The sequence below is a fragment of the Lygodium microphyllum genome, chromosome 8 (genome assembly GCF_053477565.2).
Source record: "Lygodium microphyllum isolate KBCC chromosome 8, Lygodium_microphyllum_v1.1.10, whole genome shotgun sequence".
NCBI classification, from domain to species: Eukaryota; Viridiplantae; Streptophyta; class Polypodiopsida; order Schizaeales; family Lygodiaceae; genus Lygodium; species Lygodium microphyllum.
This window is the reverse complement of record NC_141142.1, coordinates 12,512,288-12,533,302: the sequence shown is the minus strand read 5'-3', so window position 1 is coordinate 12,533,302 and position 21,015 is coordinate 12,512,288.

The following is a 21,015-nucleotide window of genomic DNA, read 5'->3' as shown; positions in this document are numbered from 1 at the left end:
GCACCACTGCAAAGTTCCTATGGGAACAGGTCTTTTTACGGTTTGGTTGTCCAATCGAACAAGTAAGTGATCAAGGTGCACACTTCGTTAATGAAGTGATATCCCACCTGCTCTCAACCTTTTTAATCATTCATAGAAGGTCCTCCCCCTACTACCCTCAGGCAAATGGCCAAGCGGAGTCCACAAATATAATCCTGGTCAACGTGCTTACTAAGGTAGTGTCCACTTCACCAAAAGACTGGGATAATAAGCTGATGGCCGCCTTGTGGGCTTATCGGATGGCTTATAAGAAGACTGTCGAGCAAATACCCTTTAGGCTGACCTATGGGACGGAGGCCATTCTACCTCTAGAATTCTTTGTCCCTAGCTTAAGAATAGCAGGGCAGGACCGTTGGGAGGGAAGAGAGGCTTGGACTAACCGCTTAGAGGAGCTAGAGCGTCTCACAGAAACTCGGATTTTAGCCACCCACGCTCTAATCTGTGAAAAGGCATGAGGAAAGCTGTGGTATGACAAGTACGTCAACCATCACAACTTTGATCACGTGGACCTCGTACTACTCTACTCGGTGAAAGGGCACAAACAAAAGATGAAATTTTGAGGGCTGGGATCTTTTCGGGTGTGTGCAATTAGCAGAATGGGCAATGTCGAGTCAGAGACGCTCGAAGGGGAAGGAATAGGCTTCTTCAATGGTAATCGCATGAAAAAGTACTATCCCCCTTTCCATCCTCTACACAAACCACTGATGCGCGAAACCCCCGTCACTGTCTGCGTGGCCACAATCACCGAACTAACCGATCACGATGAACAAGCAGTGGCACTCGCCTACTTTTGAATCACGGTCACTGCAGAACAGACATATTCTTTTGATGCCCTGATCAACGAAGGGGCCGACCGTAATGTTTGGACATATGACCATTGGATACACATTGGTCAGCCTAAATTATAGCCCACGAACATGAAACTTAGCCCATTTGGGGGCAACACTTACCCTCTCTTAGGGAAATGCCGAGCCACTGTCTCCGTCGAGTCTGGGAGTATCCCAGTCATCTTTATGTGTTACCAAACACTAAAGGGGCCAGTGATAAATCATACTAGGGCGCACTTTCAAAAAGCAGACGAGCTGCAATGTGGACTATAACCTAGACTACATTCACGTGACCATGGGCAATGTGCGTATAGTAACTACTTTCAGTAAGGGCCAGCTTGCGACTTCTACAACTGCAAAGCCACTGATGGAGACCCCCACAGTCAAGCCTAAGGAGAAGGGTATGGATATCTTACCCCGTACCCCAACCGCTAGAAGCAAACCCACCCAAGCCATCCACATGGCCAGGGAGCCCACGCACATATGGGTGCTGAAACGACGAGCGCCGCCTCCTGGTAGACCACAGAAACACGCTTCTTAATGCAAAAATTATCAGTTGCAGTCTAAGAGGTAGCCCAGGCGCCATCCACATGGGTGCACCGCCACGCCACGATGGATATCGAAAGATCTCCCGCGAGCGCAAGGATACTATGAGGGCAACCCCTGGATATGGGTGCCTAAGGTCAGACACCTAAAAGAGTCAACTGTGGGAAACCCTACTCCAGTTGAACAAAGCGGCACAGGCAGAGCACAAGTCACAAGGAACGTCAAACCAGCAACGGTGATGGTTAAGGCCACCCAACATCTTCAGTGTCCCAAACCGGATGATCTAGCACCCTCTAGGTCAGAGGAGGTGCACACCCCCATGCCCACTCAAATGAATTGCAGCACACTCCCCATGGCACGGGAGCCCACCGTAGCATTTCCAAATGATCCGAAGTGCAGAGTCCCATTAACGACGCCTGCAGGGAGTCACTACTATCCAGCCCAGCTGCTCCATCACCACCAGCAGGTCTGAAACCTTCGTACGAAAGACGATCCTTCCTATCAGCGGCCAAGGATCTCGCTGAGACCTCCGGGAATGACGTAGTGACATGCATCAAGGAGTTGGACGGCACCTTCACTACATTCGCTAGAAGCTACGAGAGACTTGACCTAGGACTTCTTGATGAACCCCTCGCTTCCGATGTTCCATGCACTTGGGAGAACTACGAGTTCATGACCATCAAGTTTTCCAAAGTTGCGGCCGAGCTAATCACTAATGGACAGATCTCGAAGGAAACAGCTATTCTGAGACAACTAGTCACCTCATACCGCAAGCCCGCTCGCTCTACGCTAGAACGTGAACTGGAGGAGCTTCTGCAGCTTGCCAGCTCTACTTCTCCATTCCTACAACTGTGGTACGCCTTACGACTCCATTGGGAGAAAAATGGCCGCCGGATCATGACTAATTCTGAGCAAAGGAGGGCAATCAAAACAATTGAACGCGACCCTACGTATCTGGAACCTCTTTCATTCAAAGTTCTGGCCATTACAAGCAACCTACACTTAGATGATCAGGTATTGGCCCATCCGTACATTGACCAATTCCTCACAGAGGAGGAGTTGCACATTGCTAGTCGCCTCAACTCGGGAGACATCTTTCATGACGTCTTAACCTACATCACTCAAATTCCCTGCAACCAGGAAAACTTGATCGCCATGCCCAGTTTGAATACAATCCTAACATGTATACCTGGCTTATGGCCAAGTAGTTTTTTTTCCCACACAGCCCATGCAAGCCTTCCCTCCTCCCCGTGCCACTTAGAAAAGAGGGGGAAAGAGCCAGTGACAACCAAGGGACTAACCAAGTGATGTAGCAAAAGTGTAAAGACTAACAACGCTCTACTAAATTCAATTAAGAAAGAAAGCAAGGAGGAAAAGATGTTGGTTGTTAATTATTTCTAAAAATTTTCATCTCCTTAAATCTGCCCGGTAAACTAGCACACATATTTATTCTTGGGATATGCTAGGAATGAATCAAATCGTAACTCTAACGTTGACTTGGGTAATGACAGGAACCTACCATGGCAGGACAGGGCAGACTTCCATTTACGGAAGCAGAGATGACGAAATATGGAATCAGCATCGAAACACAGGGATTCAGCCAATTCACTTTCAAGCATACCATGAACCTGGATGAGGCTATCTCGGAGGAGCCGGCCGTAAGAGAGCTGGTGGAAAAATGCAGCCTCGGAAAGTACATAGAGAAAGTCGGGTAGGCTGTAGACTACAGCGTGTGTGCAGAGTTCTTGAGAAATTTCAATGAAGGACGAAGCTGTAGCACGGTCATGGTAAGGGAAGGTAATCAAGACAAACGGGTACATGTGCCCCTTAATGCAGCCACTGTCAAAAGAGCCCTGGGACTCGTGCCCAAAAAAGAAAGATGCCCAAAAAGGGATGTGTACGCCATGCTGGGAGTCGAAAAGAAAGATGTGCACACGGTCGATGGAATTAGTCTAGCTGACATTCCAGACCCGGCGACAAGAATGCAGGATAAGATGATCCATTCTCTCTTCTCCAGCCACAGGTACAATGCTTTCATGAATAGGATCAGCGTGCCACTGCTGGAAAGCATTGCAGCAGGAGTCCCAGAGGAGGTGGACTGGAACGGTTTTCGTCCAGAAGACTATAAAGAGTTTAGCCGCCCTTCTAGCTCCAGCCGCAACGCCAGTCGGTGGGGAATCCCCAGCCTCCACTGTGCGATCCACAAGGAAAAAACCTACCATCAAGGCCTCTACGATCAGGTACAGAGGTATACTTACAGCAATCATTGACGAGGCCATCAAGGGTGCTAGCATGGAGGGAGACCAGATTGAGCACCAAGACTCACCACGTGGAGAGGAGGAAGGCTCAAGCGAAAGGACGGCTAGCGATGTAGAAGATCCTGAAGTACACCCCCGCAAAAGGCCGGGCCTCAAAAGAAAATGAAGAACGGCAAGGGCCAAAAGAAGGCGAAAACACTGAGCAAAGGGGAGCGGGCCAAGGTGAAGAGGGCTCGAAAAGAGTCATGTGGGTTGGAAGAATTACTGCAGAAGGAGGAGGAGGAAGAACTCGCAAGAGTTAAAGAGGAGTCAAAAAGGGCGAAAGAGGAATGGCAAAGAAGGACGAAAGAGGAAGCCCACGAGCTGAGCATGAAGGAATTGGCCGAGTTGGCTGAGACCACTCACAGGTCTATTGAAGAAACTCGCAGAACAGGAGAAATCAACCGCTATGGTCCTCACCATGAAGCCGAAGCGAGTGGCAGTGTGAGGGCAGCCTCGATGATTGTAGGCAAGGGAAAGTCACTGTTACACCCCCTGCCTCCCTCCTTCGTGCCGACGCCAACAGACACCCAAATTCCCTACAGCCCACGCCTTCTCCGGACACGGCCCAACTGATGAGCATGATGCAGATACTCGGCTCGTTAGTAAGGTGGCAGAGATTGTCCCAGAACCTGGAGCGAAAAGACCTGCCACCAGTGATGCTGAATCCAAGAAAGACCCTAAACGACAAAAACTCAAAGCATCGACCACCACAATGCCCATCCCCTTGTCACCGGGACCAGACTACGATGCCTACGTGGCCGAGCTCCTAGCATAGCTGGAGGCAGCAAAGGAGGAAAAGAAGGTGGCCCTACTGGAGTTGAAAAAAGAAAGGGAAACCTCGACGGCCCTGAAGCTCGAAGGTTCAAAGCAAGAGACTAACCAGCGAAGGGAGGTCAAGGCATTACAAGACCAGCTGGAGGCATAAAAGAAGGAGGCCCAGGACAATGAGAACTGCCTACGGCAAAGGCTGGAGGACGAAGAACAAAACCTGGTGGCCAAGCAACGGAGCTTAAAGTTGCTGGTGCAACAGTATGCCAACCTAGAGCAAAGAACGGCCAGACTGGAGGGGTATGGACTATTGGCAACTCAAGAAGGTGAACCGAGAGAGGGGCAGGGGGACGCCATGGCAAAGCTTCAGTATGAGCTCGAGGAGCAAAATAGGCTAGAGAGAGAGATAGAATTCCTAGCACAGAGCCGGTCCACAACGCTTGCAACGGAAGTGCAAGAATAACAACAGGAGGTACAATGGCTGCAAGGTGCATTGGAAGTTGCCAAGGAAGACACTGAGGCCCTCATGGCCATGGCCTTCATGCAACAAAGACTGCACCTTGCAGAGATCCAAATCCACGAGCAGTTGGCACAGGAAAGATCAGAATGAATCGATGAGGTAGAGCACAAATTTAGTATCGCAACTCAAGCGAAGGAAATCGCCGAAGAACAATTGGCTTGGAAGTCCAGGGAGTGGCACCAACTCTGGGCTTTAATGAACAAACAACAATAAGTGGTGACCACACTGGCGAGTGCAATGGAAGAGGAAAGAAAAAATATGGATGAAAGGGCCAACGCTTGGGAAGGAAACAACTTTGACAGAATCAGGCAATTAACGAAGCGCTTGGCGGTGGCAGAGTGCGAGAGAGTGATTTCCGAATCTAGAGTTGAAGCAGTTAGTGTATGCATCCACGTACAAAGGCAAGCCTTTCTCAGCACCGTGCATCAAAAGAGAAAGTTACTAAGATGTACTCAACATCTATTTCAAGTTACACTATATTTATCTCTTTAATATTTATATTAGACTTAGTAAGAATAATATTTCAATCATCAGACTTTTCTTGCACTTTGCACTCGCCTTTCTCTTTGCTTCCCACATTAATGTCATGTTAAAGAGAACTTATGACTATGGAACTTATTGTGAGAGTATCCATGAGACCTCAAAGCAATGTCATATTCAACCGCAATGCCATAAGAATATGGAGGTTATCCGTACTTCTCATTCAATTACTATTAGAGGCAAGCAGATCGTGTAGCTTATGGCACTGTAGTTGAATATGACCTTTCTTCCCACAATAATGACATGTTAATAGAGAGAGCTTATAACTATGAGACTTACTGCAAGACTGCCCATGAGATTGAAACCTCTATGAGCCTCTATCACAGCAATCGTTACTACTCTTACTATCATGTCTACCCCTAATATTCAATGAATGAGAAGTACGGGTTGCATCCACATTCTTTCTATTCATTTTCTCTGTGAGTAAAGCATCCTCAACATCATGGAGTTTCAAGGCATCCTTAGGCATATTAGTACACATAGCTATGCCCATGACTCGAAAAGTACCACAGGCAAGAACAAGGGAGGTAGATTATCCTTAAAATCCCCTAGGAATCCAACTGGCTAAAAATTGAATGAAATTCGTTCAAATGCATAGACATACTAGTCCCTTCCTTCATGCGAAGGTCTATAAGTTGTTTCAATCAATACATCTATATTTTCAAACATTGTAAGATGTGTCTGATGCTCTACCTAGATTTTAGTTTTTTGTTGTTTCAAATTACAAGAGGCATTGTGTGTCGTTGGATTTTGTGTGTGGCCTGTGTGATCTTTGTGAAACTTTTAAAATTTTTTGTGTTATGTTTTTCATCAACAAAGTCGATTACCCTAACCGGTACTCCTTAACGTTTCGTTATTGGGTTGTGAGAGAGGCTTGTATCGATCACCACTTATGTAGCACTCCTTAACTTTGCTTGTCAAAAGATTGCATATCCATAATTGCATGTATTATCCTCAAGTACAACAACATTGAAGTAAACATGTATAGACGATGATAGCACAAGGATGGATCTACATAGCTCATCCAACTTATCCCAATCATCCTAATCTATAAATGCTTTACACTCTTGGTTTTCAATACCTAACCTCTTTAAACTAGTACATGCCATAACTACAACTTCTAATAGGTGAAATTTGTGCCATGAAGCTTTTCAATATTGAAAATAACACTATCATTTGAAGAACTAACCATAACAAAAGTATACCAATGCAAAATTCAAGAGAATGGGCTATTGTAAATGATTGCAACTCAATCCCCAAAAATTGGCCAAAACAAGGAAAAAATGGAAGGGAATATCAAACTATAGATATGGCTACCAACTAAAAGCAATAAACTAGAAAAGTTAAATGTTTGCTCTCTAAGACAGTATTGAAAACTATAATTACAATAATATTAAAATAAAGAAAAAATATATATATTATCAAGCATATTTTCCAAGCTTAAAAACCCCTAGAAAATTTGTAGATAGGTGGGATTTTTGTTAGCTTACTTGTTTACATGATTGTTTAGTTTGATATTTTGAAGTTGGATTTTCTGAGTTTGTCTAGCTCATGATTTATTTTTGTCATTTTGTTTGGATTTTTTGAATGTGAAAATTCAATAGCTTTGGTTGAGGTTGGAGTTTTTTTGGACAGGTTGGAGTTAGAGTTTGTTGGTAGTTGCCAAACATCTTGGAACATGTAACGTGCCAGCCCAAGCTTTCCTTGGTGGTACATTCTTAGTAGCCCATCAAGAGATGTCCTACGAAGCATCATCCCATGAATTTTATAAAAACCCTCGGAGTTTGCTAGCTAGGCTCACTTGAGTCTATCCCGCAGTGGAAGTTTCGGCCATTCCCATGAGGATCTTTGACTTGAGTCTTTCTAGTCAAATCAATTACTAATGGTTTATTAGTATTAGCAGTTTGAGATTCTATCCCCTATAGTAATTGCTGACTGAAACAGACTTATGTTGTGCTTGGTTAGAAGTATGACACTTTAATTCCTTCTGCCTAGGGTTCTAAGTGATGTGAGTCATGCTCTTTGATCTCTAATGGTCCATCAAAAATGTGATTTTTATTCCTTCTTAGAAAAGCTCTCCGCTTACCGAGACCGCCTAGCCAAATAGGTCTGGATCTATCCTCTCGCTTCCCTCGAAAGAGTAGTTTTAGTTACCTAATTACCTAACACTTTAGGTTCAACATATAAAAATAACTTCTTTGAATTATCTCCTAATACAAATTCGTTACATGCCTTTAATTCATGACAAAAAAACTGAGTAAAGCAATTCCTTCTTAATAGTTCCTTTCAAAAAAATGAATTTTTACAAATATTTTATTGTTCAAAGGTATTACTCTCTCCAAGTTATGTTCCCCAACTAGTATTGGAACTTCCAAGATATAGTCTGGAAATCGAAGGGGGTAGTTGGCAGTTCGTAAGAGCCTAAGGAGTTTATGACTAGATCCCCCTGGTATCCTCACCTCCTTCTGTCAACTAGAATTCCCTACAACAAGACCTTTCACGTCATGATTGGTCTAAACTCGCTAACACAAAACAAAATAAAGAAAAACCCCTTGGAATAGGTTTTCTTCACACAGCCTTGGGGAGGTCTAGTGCCATCAAGAACACTGCCTCAATCGACATTTTGTGCTCATCGAAATATTGTCTCTGTCTCAGCAATCTGTATCCAGTCATCCATCTTTTAGCCTAATGACTTTAGGAAAGATTAGTACCTAGCTTACAATCATAAACATCTTATTTCAAATGCATTATACATAAACTTTTTAACAAGTTTATTTTCAAGAAAAATCTTTTCTTTTTAAAAATAATAACAGCAAGGTAAATTAGTATAAGTGGCAATACCGTCCAATAGTCTTCTTGGATTCCCCTTCCTTGGGGTCTAGTTTGGACTGAATCTAAACAAGAATTTCATACTTGAGAATAACTCCCTTGGAGTTTTGTGGGTCCTTGCCCACAATAAAAGAAAATCTTGGTTAGTTTAATTACAAATAGTATTCTTTGGTAATTCCATCTCAAGGTCTTTTATATACCGAGGATTAGCATCTGTGATTATCCATCAGAGACTTCAATTAGAAATATTAAGTATCTTAGGGATGTAGTACCTTCCTTGTACTCACTTAGGTTCATCTTGTACAAACCCAAGTTACCCCTTAGAATTTACGGTTAGAAATTCCTTTAAAGTATTATATGCATGAACTGAATAAAATCTTATTTTAGAATGCAGCTTTTATTGCATGTTCATGGAATGAAGGCTTGTAAGTTGTCTTTACTTAAAAAAATAGTACTTGAGTATCCATGATGGGTGGTTGGTTATTTGATGGTATTCACAACTTTGTTTGTAATCCTAGTACTTCACCATTTCGTTTGTAGTAATTATGTCTGCAGCGTTACTAGCAACTCCTGCCTCCACGACCTTCGTGGCTTTCTTTGTCGGGGCCATGGTCTTTAATTGCAAGATTGAGAAGGGGATTTAGGCAAAGGAGCTTGAGGATAATTAAATTGACACAATTTTTTATTAATGGGGGGGAAAGCGATCACTAAGAATTTAGAAGAATCGAGAAGAGTCTTGATTTCACAGGGACGTAGGGTAGAAGGGATAGAGGATTTTAATTCAAGAGCTTACGGAGTATCCTTCTTGTCTTTGTGACGAGTAGTTCCCGTCCTGGTGTTTCCCTTGCCCTACTCCCTCTTACTCTACACTCCTGGAAAGGGCCTCTCTTCCCTTACTTAGGTTGCCCTCAACGGCTCCCCAAGCCTCGTATTTATAGCTAAATTGAAAAAGAAGGGTTGTGGCTAAGAAGAAGAGCTCTTTATAGAGGGTATCTTAGCAAATTTACAATTTAGAAACTTTCAAGATGCAATCTAATGCTGGCGATTTGATCTTTGAGATCTAGAGAGACTACTAGAGATACCATGATTGATTCGTTTGGCTCTCAAACGATCTTGCTTCAATCCAAGCCTTTCATCAAATTAAGAAGAGGGGGAGATTGTTAGAGTTAACTACTGAATTACTGAATGAGAATTTAGGCTTTTTTATTTAGAATTTGAAATGCCAAAATTGGGAATTCATGGCACCATTTTTTTCAATAAAAAAGTTGGGGGGGGGGGGGGGGGGGGGAGAGGGGGACGATGGCCTGTTCATGACATCTTCTTCTCCTTCCTTATTTCATAAGCTTTTAAGGTTTTAAAGCTTAAATCTTTGTGATTATTTTACTTCCCAAGTTTTAAATGTGTTTGGTTAAATTCAACTTATGGCTCATAACTCTCGTTCACACAGTAACTTCTATGACAGATGGCTACAATCCTTGTCAATCCGAGAAAATATTAGGTTACAATCCTCGAGTTATTTTTCTCAAGATCTTCTCTATTTAATGATTTAGAGTTTTTCAAGTCCATTTTGTGAGGAGTCTGGAAGAATTGAAATTAAAGTAAGGATATCACAGAACATGTATGATTTTTTATCGAGACTTTTACACATCACGAGGATTATGGGTTCACGAATACTTCACATTGCACTTGTCAAATACACTATACTTACGGGTCATCTCATGATTTTATCAATTACTTCAATGCCATGGGTTGGGTTTATGTACATTTTGCACCATCCTTGAGCACTAGCACAACATGAGGCCTGTTGCAACTACATGCTGTAAATCCTAGATGCACATGTACTTAAGAGAGAACCTTTCATTTTGCATGCACTATTTCTTACACCCACAAGATTTGAGATATATAAATCATGAGATAACTTAGCCAAAAACCGCAAGATAAAGTCATTTTGAAGAAAAAAAATATTTTTGAAAAAATATACCAAAATTCATTACTTTTTTATGCCTAGAGGGAGAGAAAGCATAAAATAATCATCTGCATGTCACTATTCCCAACATCTAGGCAATCAAAATGCATTTTAAATAAAGGTCAATTGGCCAAAAGAATGAGTCGACTGCATGCTCCCTCTCATGCGTGCAAATACACCCTCTCTCCTTCACAAAAAAGCAAGAAGGAAGACCTTCTAATGATGGAAAATTTTATCTACTTCTCTTATCCATTGAAGCTTTGAGCTTGAAAGAAGAAAATACCCCCCCTTCTACCTCATTTTCTCTACCCCATGTTACGCCTTCGCTCTATACGACCATACCACTAAGCGAAACGCTGGTGAAATTTTTCTGGACGACCACCAACTCTCCCTGAACTACCACGTTGATTTTGCCTGATGGCTCCAAGAGGTCGTAGAAATTCAAAAAGCCCATTTAAACCAAGGGAAGCAAGAAACGTGGCCGACGGAGAAAATGATGATGTAGGAATTGGCAAAACCCTCGTTACAGCAAACTCAAGAGAGGTAACATCTTGTTGATTTGAAAAAAAATAAAATAAGCTTATCACTATATTTGGCTTTAAACGGTTATTAATGTATTCTACAAAAAATGCATATGAACTATCGCTTAGAAAAATAACCTAAGTAATATAATAATTAACTATTCAATGAAAAGACTCTTTCACTTGAAAAAGAATTATATGCCTCTCATTAAGAAAATAACATAATTATAGTTTATTTCGTGATATTTATTATTATTTCATTAATGATGCATGTGATCATAATAACAGAAAAAATGTGGGCGTTGTTAGGGAATGGAATATTTTATAAATTTTCCTTGAAAGTGGCTATCTCTATTTCATTTTGCTAATAAAAAATAGATGAATATAAATTTTATAATAATTTATGAAAGATCATTTAGATAATATCATGAAATAATCAATGTATTAAATCAATAGAAAATTACATAGAAAAATATATACTAGACACATCATAAATTAAGTGCGTGAAAATGTAATTTGATGTCTGAAAGATAAAAGAAAAATTACACATAATTTTTGCATTGCCTGAAATAAAGTTTTCAGAAAAACAATCAGCATTGCACTTAGGACATAGCTAAAAGAAAATTGATATTTCTAGATAATGTTGAAAGTTTGGCAAATGGTTAAACATTATCAATAAAACCATAGAATATGAGTATAATAAAATAAAAATTATTTTCTTACTAAAAACACACGCAATGTTAATAAGTAATGATTATATTAGCGAGAGCGTCAATATTATGAGTTAACTCACATATGAATCAACAGGAAAACCTAACCTAAAATATCAAGAATGTTGAAGTAAAAATAACTATGAAATACTCGATAACCTTGAAATTATCAATATCATAAAATCAAATAAATATCGAAAGTCTGTAGGACTTGTTGGACATTGATAATAATTTGTTGATACAAATTCTAAAGTCTAAACAAACTTGGAAAAGCATTTGAAATCATGCTAAGTGTCAATAAGGCAGGGCAGTGTATGGATTGCCTGCCATAGGCATAAATGCCCATATTATCTTTTAGGGCGGAAATACTAAAATTTTCATAAGGATGAAATAGACTCCTCATAATTAATCAGATTCATAAAATAACTTGTGGATCCCGAAAAAGAGTTGCAAGAAGGAAGCAAAACCCTAAGAATAAGATGGGACCTTAAAAGAGAAACCCTAGATTTGGGTTGGTCTACTTCCTATGCTAAAAACACTTGCTGTTGTTTCTTTTTTATCTGTGAATGAATTGATGGTTGCACAAGAAAGGTTGATTATACTTGCAATAGTTAGATCTGATTGTAAATATATAATCAGGATAATAAGAGAAAATATCGCACTATGCCTCCCTCATTGCTAGTAGACATGGAACCCTACTCCCAAGGAAATTGTTTTGTACTGCCTCGAGGAGCTTTGGACCAACCCCAACGATGAGAGGTTGCTCGGTGAAGAATCCGTTAAGTAGGAGGCGGGAGTGCTAGGGGGGCTCTGGCCGTAAATTTCTCAATTGCTCCTACTAGGAACTGCCTAACTCTCACATGAATCAGGATGGGTTCCTGGAGTCCCTGGTACTAGTGAAGGGACGGAAATCTTGGAGGATTTCTTTTCTTCTGCGCAGGCAGAAGGGATTTTTCGGTAAACAGAGGTTTATCTTTTGTGTAGGCAGAAGGAAAAAATCATTGTAAATAACTTTGTGAAATATGTTTTGCCAAAAGACTGTTTTCTTTGTCTTTGTGTTGTGCCGTAAAATTACACGAAGGAACATGTGATAATAGGTTAATTAATGAAGCTACTTTTATATGCCATAACTTAATGTGATAGGTAATTAGAAAACTAAAGAAAACCATTTGTGGGAAGTGAGTGGGCGAGATCCCTGACAAATCCGTCCTATGAATGGGTGGTCCCAGTAAGCTAGGAGCTCTGTTAGAACTCCGTTAAGGTTCCCTGACTCCTAACCAGTTAATTATTGGAAAAAGTGACATGCTCCATGAACCAAGGGTAACATGATCGCTCCAGTCGGACGAGAAGCCCTTGTGGGACACCTCCAATGGAACTAGATGATGTATTGAGACCTCAAGTGTCAAATTAGGACCTCGAGCTTGAAATTTGATCCTTGTGGAGACGGTTGGTACCTTCCATTACATGGTGAACTCTGAGAAACCTAGACGATAGTCCATGTGTATTCTTGCGAGTGTCAGGCGAAACTGTCTAGGATAGTTCTTGGATGGACCACTAAAATGTGATGCCAATGAATTGTTAGACAGACACATGATATGTGGTATCATAGCATAATTGAAATAAAAAATATCTATGGTTTTTAAGACCAACTGTTCTAAGCAATAATCAGCCTACTAATTATTAAGGGATCAACTTTGGCAGAATAATGAAGCCAAAAACTAGTTCCTTGTTTTTCGAGCAATGTACACATTTGTGCTAAACTCCATGAATAACGAGTGGAGAAGAGAAATGATGAGGATACTCGATCGCCTATATAATCCAATCCCTGTGAATCGTGAAAAAAGATGGTTCTGGGATGACTGTTATTGTTACATCGAGGCTGATTGATTCTTCAACATGCAGACTAATCTGAAATGCCTTGAATGGATGGAAAATTTAAAAGTAGTTGAGGTCTTTATCTTTTGTTCATCCAAAAGGAATATGCTTATGATTACCAATGGTCGATAGATATGTCTAGATTGTTATCCCAACCAATAGGATTATAATCCAAGGACGTCATAAGTATTGAGATTACCCTATCCATGGTTTTCTAGATCTGCCATTTTTATAGTATAGGTTTTGTGGACATAGACATCAATTGATCTACTTTCTTCTACATGAATGTAACTGATATCCATCCCTGAAAAAGAAACATATAATGATATTATGTTTTGGAATTTATACATAGCATCTATCAATGCTAATGTATCTCTACTTGTAAACATCTGCCATTTGTAAATATCCCTTACTTGTAAAAATCATAGCTTACGATACTACTAATAATAAAAGATAACAATAGCTAGATTTTGTAAAAATATTGTGCTCTTTGGCCCATCTTGTTTTACAAAACTAGTAAGATATATTAATGTGAAAACGAAGCTGAAAAGTTTAAGAGCTAAATTAATTCATTAAACTTATGATAACCCAGGGTAATACAGCTATTGCTAGTCCAATGACTGAAATTCAAGAGAAGAAGTATCTCCTAAAGCAAAGCCACCAGAATTCGATGGCAAAAGGCTAAGACATTGAAGCGAGGCAAAGATTTGGATTGAGACCATGGAGGACTAGTTTACTGCTGTGGGAACTACCCCTGCTAATCAAGCTATGATCGCCTAGTTGAAATTGATTGGTGAGGCATGCCTATGGTGAAAACATTGGTGTAAAGACCAAGGACTTGCTGAGACAGCTATTATATGGAAAAAGCTTAAAGAAGCTGTGCGTGGTTGATATTTACCATCTTATTGTACACTAAAAATGATTGAGTTCTTTAACTTAAGACAGTTGGAAATGAGTCTGAGGTATATTACTCAAAGTTTATCTCACTTCTTAAATATGTGCCTTCCATGACTATTGTTCTGTTGGTGTCTAAGTTTTGTCACAGATTGAATGCTCCTCTAAACACATGTCTTGAATCTATGCGCCCAATTGATCTGCAAGATGCTTTGATTCACGTAACACTTCTTGTTTAGGAGATTCATTCAAAGCCAATGAATAATAGGCTCTAGAATCAAAACAAAGGGACTTCACGGTGCTATGTTAAGCGAGCCCAAGGTTTGGTCAAGGAAAGAGGGCAAAAACAAATGCAATCGAGAACTTCATACCTATGGGAAGTAATTCAGAGGTTCCTTCGTTTGACACAATAAATCCAATATATTCCATTTGCCTCTTGAGGAAGGCACACTTTTTCTTCTTAGCATAAAGCTTATGAGTCCTCATGGTCTCAAGGACGATGTGAACTTGGGATTCATGGTTCTCCTCTTCCTTGGAATAAACCAAGGTATCATCAAAGAAAACAAGTACAAAATCATCGAGATATGGTCTAAAAATGTCCTGCATTAGTCTATTAAAGGTGGCAGGGGCATTAGTCAATCCAAAAGACATTACTCTAAATTCAAAATGACCATATCTGGTATTGAATGTCGTCTTAGGAATATCCTCATCCTTGACGTGGATTTGGTAGTATCCTAACCTCAAATCAATCTTGGAGAAGATTTTTTCTCCCAGCAATTGATCAAGTAACTCATTTATCCATGGGATAGGATATTTATTCTTGATGGTTACTTGGTTTATACCTCTATAATCGATACAAAGGCAAAGTGTACCATCCTTCTTCTTTTGGAACAAGACTGGAGCCCCCCAAGGAGAACTACTGGGGCATATATACCCTTGTTCCAATAGTTGTTTGAGTTATTCCTTTTACTCAATAGCTTCAAGAATGGACATCTTATAGGGCCTTTTTGCAGCTAGTGCAGCTCCTGGCATTAGCTTAATCTCATGATCTACTTCCCTAGGCAGTGGTAATTTAGTCAATTCTTCTAGGAATACATCCACATACTCTTTTAACCATGATGGTTCTTCATTGGAGTTCTCTACCTGTTTCGGTTTGTTTAGCTTGATCAGATAGACGGGTAATCCTTTCCTTTTTCCTTGAGCTATTCAGTTGCCTTAGCTAGCTAGATCTTTGGTTTACTTGCTTCTCCTTAAGTTATAACTAGCTCACCTTTAGGATTTCGAAAGGAGACTTGACCCTTTCCACAATGGATGTGAGCATCATTGGGTATTAGCCAATCCATCCCGAGTAGGCACTCATGGACTCCTAAATTCATTACCCTGAACTTAACATATTTGGGCTCATTTCTGAGTAGAAATTCCACCTTAGAAGTGTGAGTGATTTCTCGCCCATTCTCTAGTTTGACAAGCAAAGTAGGTGTAGCTACATTGGCTATCCCTAACCTTCTTGCACAAGCTGGTGAAATGAAAGAATGAGTGCTACCACAATCAAATGGGGTTTTGAATTTCTTATCTTGGTAATCCGATAGTGTTTGGATTATCAAAAATTGGCAGTTCAGTCCCTTTTTATGAAGAGTGACTTGAACGAATGCCTTTTCAATCTCAGCTTCCATGGATGGTCTTCTTCTATGTTGATTCCCTTAGTGGTGATATTGGAGGTTTTTTTCCTTCCCATTACTGCGCACGATCGCGGCCATGGGTAGCCCTGGCTTGGCCATTGAATTTTCTTTGACAACGATCTTTGCCAAGTTTGGAACATTCCCTTTTGAAGTACCCATGTTCATTGCAATGAAAATATCACAGGCTTTGGTGGTTACTTCTTTGAGTGGGGACAAAGTCATTGATTGCATTTACCCTCGGCTTCTTCTGTTGGCCTTAACTTTGTCCTTGCACCTTTATAAATTGAGCTTTCAATATCCCTAGATTCTGATCTTTGTGAGACCACATTCTATTATTCCTGGACTTTGACTAGACTTCTTGGGTAATAGGTCCCGCTCTTATCAATGCATCTTGTAAATCCAAAGGACGTATTGATTCCAATCGAGTGTTCCTTGGTGGATTCAACCCATCATAGAACTTTGAGACTTGTTAGGGAATACTCATTGCTGGGGTGTATTTTAACAAGGAGACAAATTTTGAGTAGTACGCCTCCAAAGACAGGTCCAACTGTTTCAACTTGAAGAACTCATTCATCTTCTGAGTTTTGTATGCAGGTGGCATGTACCTTCCTTGGCACTGCTTTCCTTAAGCTTATCCCAAGTTATTGTGCTTTTCGTGACTGCTTGGTCTTTACACCATTGCTTCCACCACAGTCTAGCTTCGCCGGTAAGTTTGAGCTTAGCAATCATAGCCTGGTTTACACATTATGTTGCTACTGCACTGAAGTTATCTTCCATGGATTCAATCCATACTTTAGCATCAGCTTCAATAATCTTCCCTTTTCCATCAAATTTTGGTGGTTTAACTTGTTTGAGAAGAAACTACTTCTCTTGTGCCTCCGTTGGGCTTAGTGCGGAAACAAGATTATGGTTCTACGCTTGGGATTGTATCTGGTTTTCAATTTAAACCTTCATGTTAAGATTGCATTTACACATCTCTTCACAACTTATCTCAACGTGTAGATTATTTTTCATTAATACTATACAAAAAATCAAATAAGCATAAAATTATTATTTATCCACAAAGAAGTATATAAGCCTCAAGTACAATTATTTGAGAGTAGAAAAAGATTGACTAGGATGATTTTCTTTTCAAGAGATACATCAAGGTCAGGTTAAATACTTCCCTATTAGATTCAGCTACAAGGAAAAAATAGTGATATGGATTGGGGGAATGGATTCTCAAGAAGTGATGAGTCATGGAAAGTTCAAGAAATCCCCGTTTTTGATAGCCATGGCATTCATTTTGCCCTTACTTTAATTATGTATGTTGGCAAGACTTTAACCACCTCCTCATAGATATAGTGAGTCTGTTCCACTTGCTAGCATCCAATGTGTAGGATCAAGTTCACACATGCCTCATGGAAGATGAATAACTTGATGATCTTCAAGTCTTCCAACCATGTTAGCCTCTTCAGATTGTTTTGAAGATAGGCAAGCCGATTAGCATCTATGTAGTAGTAACACGCGCTCCAAGTCCAACGCCTTTCCACATACAACAATGAAGGGTTGTAGAGTCGATCCAAGATCCCCATCATGTCAGATCGTTTGCGATAACTTGAAGAGTACATAGCCATCTTGAACATGATATGAAATACGAGGAACTCGCTCCATGCCTCGTAGGTCTGGAAGTAGTAACAATCCACAAGTGAGAAAAAAAATATTTCCTAGTGAAAACATCACTTTGCCCTTTAAATTTCTTCCTTCCTGACTGTTTTATTCGTTGGTTTGCTCTAATACCAACTGTAACGTGCTCGCCTATCAGTTGTCCAACAACCACGTTTTTAGTGATCCATCGAGAGACTAATCTAAGTGATGCCGCTCGGTACTCCATGGAATATTATGAGGTTTGTCACCTAGGTTTTCTCGAGTCCATCTCGCAACGTGGAACATTCATGACCGAACCCACTAAGATTGACCTAAAACTTGGGTCCCTAGTGGTCAAGGTCTCCTAATAGCATTCTAGCATCAGGTCCTGGACATCCTACTTTACATAGGGATACCCAAGCCGAAGCTTGACCCATGTTGCACTTAGTTCAAAGTGAATGGGAAATGAGAAAGATGCATCACTCAACCTCTTTACCCGTAGGGTATAGTCCCAATCCGGTCTCCTAAAATGGTATGAATCGGGTTCTAACCTATCAATACCTATAGGTCGTATGATTGTAGATTCTTGTGAGAAGCTTCCCAATTCTCTTGGACCACCCTTCCATAGCACAAACCCCTTGGGGGTTCTGCCCACCTGCTTCCCTCAATAAGCATTCTTTAGTTTTCTAATTAGGTCCTATCATATTTATGTGTAACATTTAAATTTAGCTTTCTTAATTAAGCTTTTAGAGAACAGGGTTTGTTTGCGTAACTTATGGCACTGACATAAAAACAATTCAGACAGGTTCCTTGAAGAAAACTTTATATTAGCATCTTAACTAAGATACAAGTCTTGTCCAAAAAGGATGATTCTTGCAATCCATGAGATGCGTCTTATTTCCTTGAAGTTTCTGCCCTTACACTAGTAACAGGGCCTCGAGAATCCATCTCGAGTCACGTAGATCATTTGAGTAGGTCAGAGGCAGGGAATTTATAGCCAGAGCCCCCCTGGCATCCAAGCGTCCTCCTATCTCTCGTGACGGGTTCGGTCCATGTTCCCATCATGGTTATTTAGAATCCACTTGGCTAGGGTTGACGACCAACTGGGGATGGTTTGGCATGCCCTCCATGAATTTAACCTGATTCATTATCCCAATTCTTTTTCTAAGTTTGGGTTATATAATCTTTTCATAGACAGTGTTCCTAAATTTGCAAGCACAAACAACAATGAAGGTAAGCGCTCAAGTCATCTACTAAGGTGGAGTTCCTATTTTGAATGCTTAGTGTTCACCTTTCTTGGGTCTTCCTTGCCTTGGTGTCAATTGCCATGACCTTCTGAGGGATAGAGAATACCCTCATTCCTATGTGATAGAAGCGAGCAATTATGCTATTAGATTTATATCCAATAGTTTTAGGGTGGTAGCTACCCTAATTTGCTAGCCTTTAGTCCAGGGTTCTTGTCTTGGGGTCACAAGTCTTAAATAATTCAATCTAGGATTTTAATTAGTTATTTGGCATTCCTCCCGCAAGCCAAGAGTAAACTAAGCCCTTTGCAATCCTCGAGCAATCATGAGCATCAACGTCACGTGGTGAATGGTCGTTCTCTCTTGGGGATACGACATTCCAATTTTCTTATATTGACATTGGGTCGTATCATGGCTCGAAATGATACCTCTAAGAGTGTTATTGGACTTATCACGGCTAGCTGCTAGGATGGAGACCAATGAGCATGTTTACTTGACTCTAGGTCAACCTATGATCGTAACAATAATTTGACTTATTTACAATTAAACCCTAGCCTTTATTATCATCTAGGGTTTCACTTATCAAATTGCTTCGTGCAATTAAGCTTAACAATTTGCATACGCATCTTAAATCTACCTTTTAAGGTGAATCTCTGTCATGTAGTGCAACTGAAACTATCCACGATACCACCAAATCTAGATGCAAGTCTTTCCTAAGTTGATGATGCAATGCAAAACTTCTATTCTTGGAAATTCATTTCAATGAACTTATGCAAATCATAAATTGTGACTTATATCTTTCTTTGTGCGAGGTACATGAATTCATCATATCTAATGTAAATGTAAGCCACATCTTTCTAATGGTTTATAGGATACCATTGTCTTACACAGTCTTGCATATTTATATATGTATTGGTAACCTAAGTTGCACTCCCAAAAATTCATGCCTAATAATCAGCTTAGTATTGCAACAACCCATATCTTCTTAATCGATTTGTAGCAAATCATAATCATCATGAACTTAATTCAATCCTTTACAATTACCTTTTCAGTTATGCAAGTTACGCAATGCAAAAGTATGATTTCTTTCTAATGATGACTATGCTTTACTGTTCCGATCATAGGACTAGACACTGTATCGTACTTGGTTTTGGAGTGTCGATTAGCATTTAAACCCGTTAACCCATTCATGTTGGCGGTGGCATCTTTGCTTGATCCCCCTTCCGTGGTTGCGATCTTTTCGGTTACTTGGGAGATTTTGTGCTTCCGGGCCATTTCGAAGCTTGGAATGCGGCCTTCACCTCTCTCGAAGCACTCCCTGGTGCCGAAGTTTCATATGCTTTACTTGTCTTTCGCAACCTTTTGCCATGTGGAGGGGTAGTTGACAAAGAGTTCACAGGAATCACGAGGAAGGGAGGGAGCTTGTATCCTCTTTTCAAGAGACGGAAAGAAGGAGATTTCCTTGAGCACTCCTCTCTCTCTCTCTCTCTCTCTCTCTCTCTCTCTCTCTCTCTCTCTCTCTCTCTCTCTCTCTCTCTCTCTCTCTCTCTCTCTCTCTCTCTCTCTCTCATTGGTAGCCGGGGGGAGGGGGGGTGGTTCTGCAGGTGGCACACGTGTGCCCCTCCCCCTATCAAAATCGTCGTCATCGTCATCTTCATGGATACCATTGTGATCCTCAGAAGCTCCACCATTACCACATCATCTCCCCCTTGCTATCACGATATTTTCCTTTACCTATGTCGACTACGCGTTTTCCTACTACGTGTTTTCCATTTGGAGAAGGCTCTTTCATTTCAATCCATTCTTGTATTCTTAGTCCTAGCATTGCTATGACATAATGAAAATCATAACCACCGAGAAAAAAGTTGAATGTCAAAGAAGGTAGCGGGACAAAGAGAGGTGCCCCCCCCCCCCCCAATTATTGAAGATCCTAAAGGGATGCACAACCTCACCCAGGGAGAAACTTTGCCTACCCCTATGATTTAGAATCCATGGGAAGTACTATAGGTCAAAACAAGATAGCGTTGGTATCATAGTCAAAACAAGATAGATTTGGTTACTATCAGTTTTGGGGCAGCAAGCTTGGCTCTTTTATAGGTACAAAGATATATTGTGATGGGTTATTATGCCA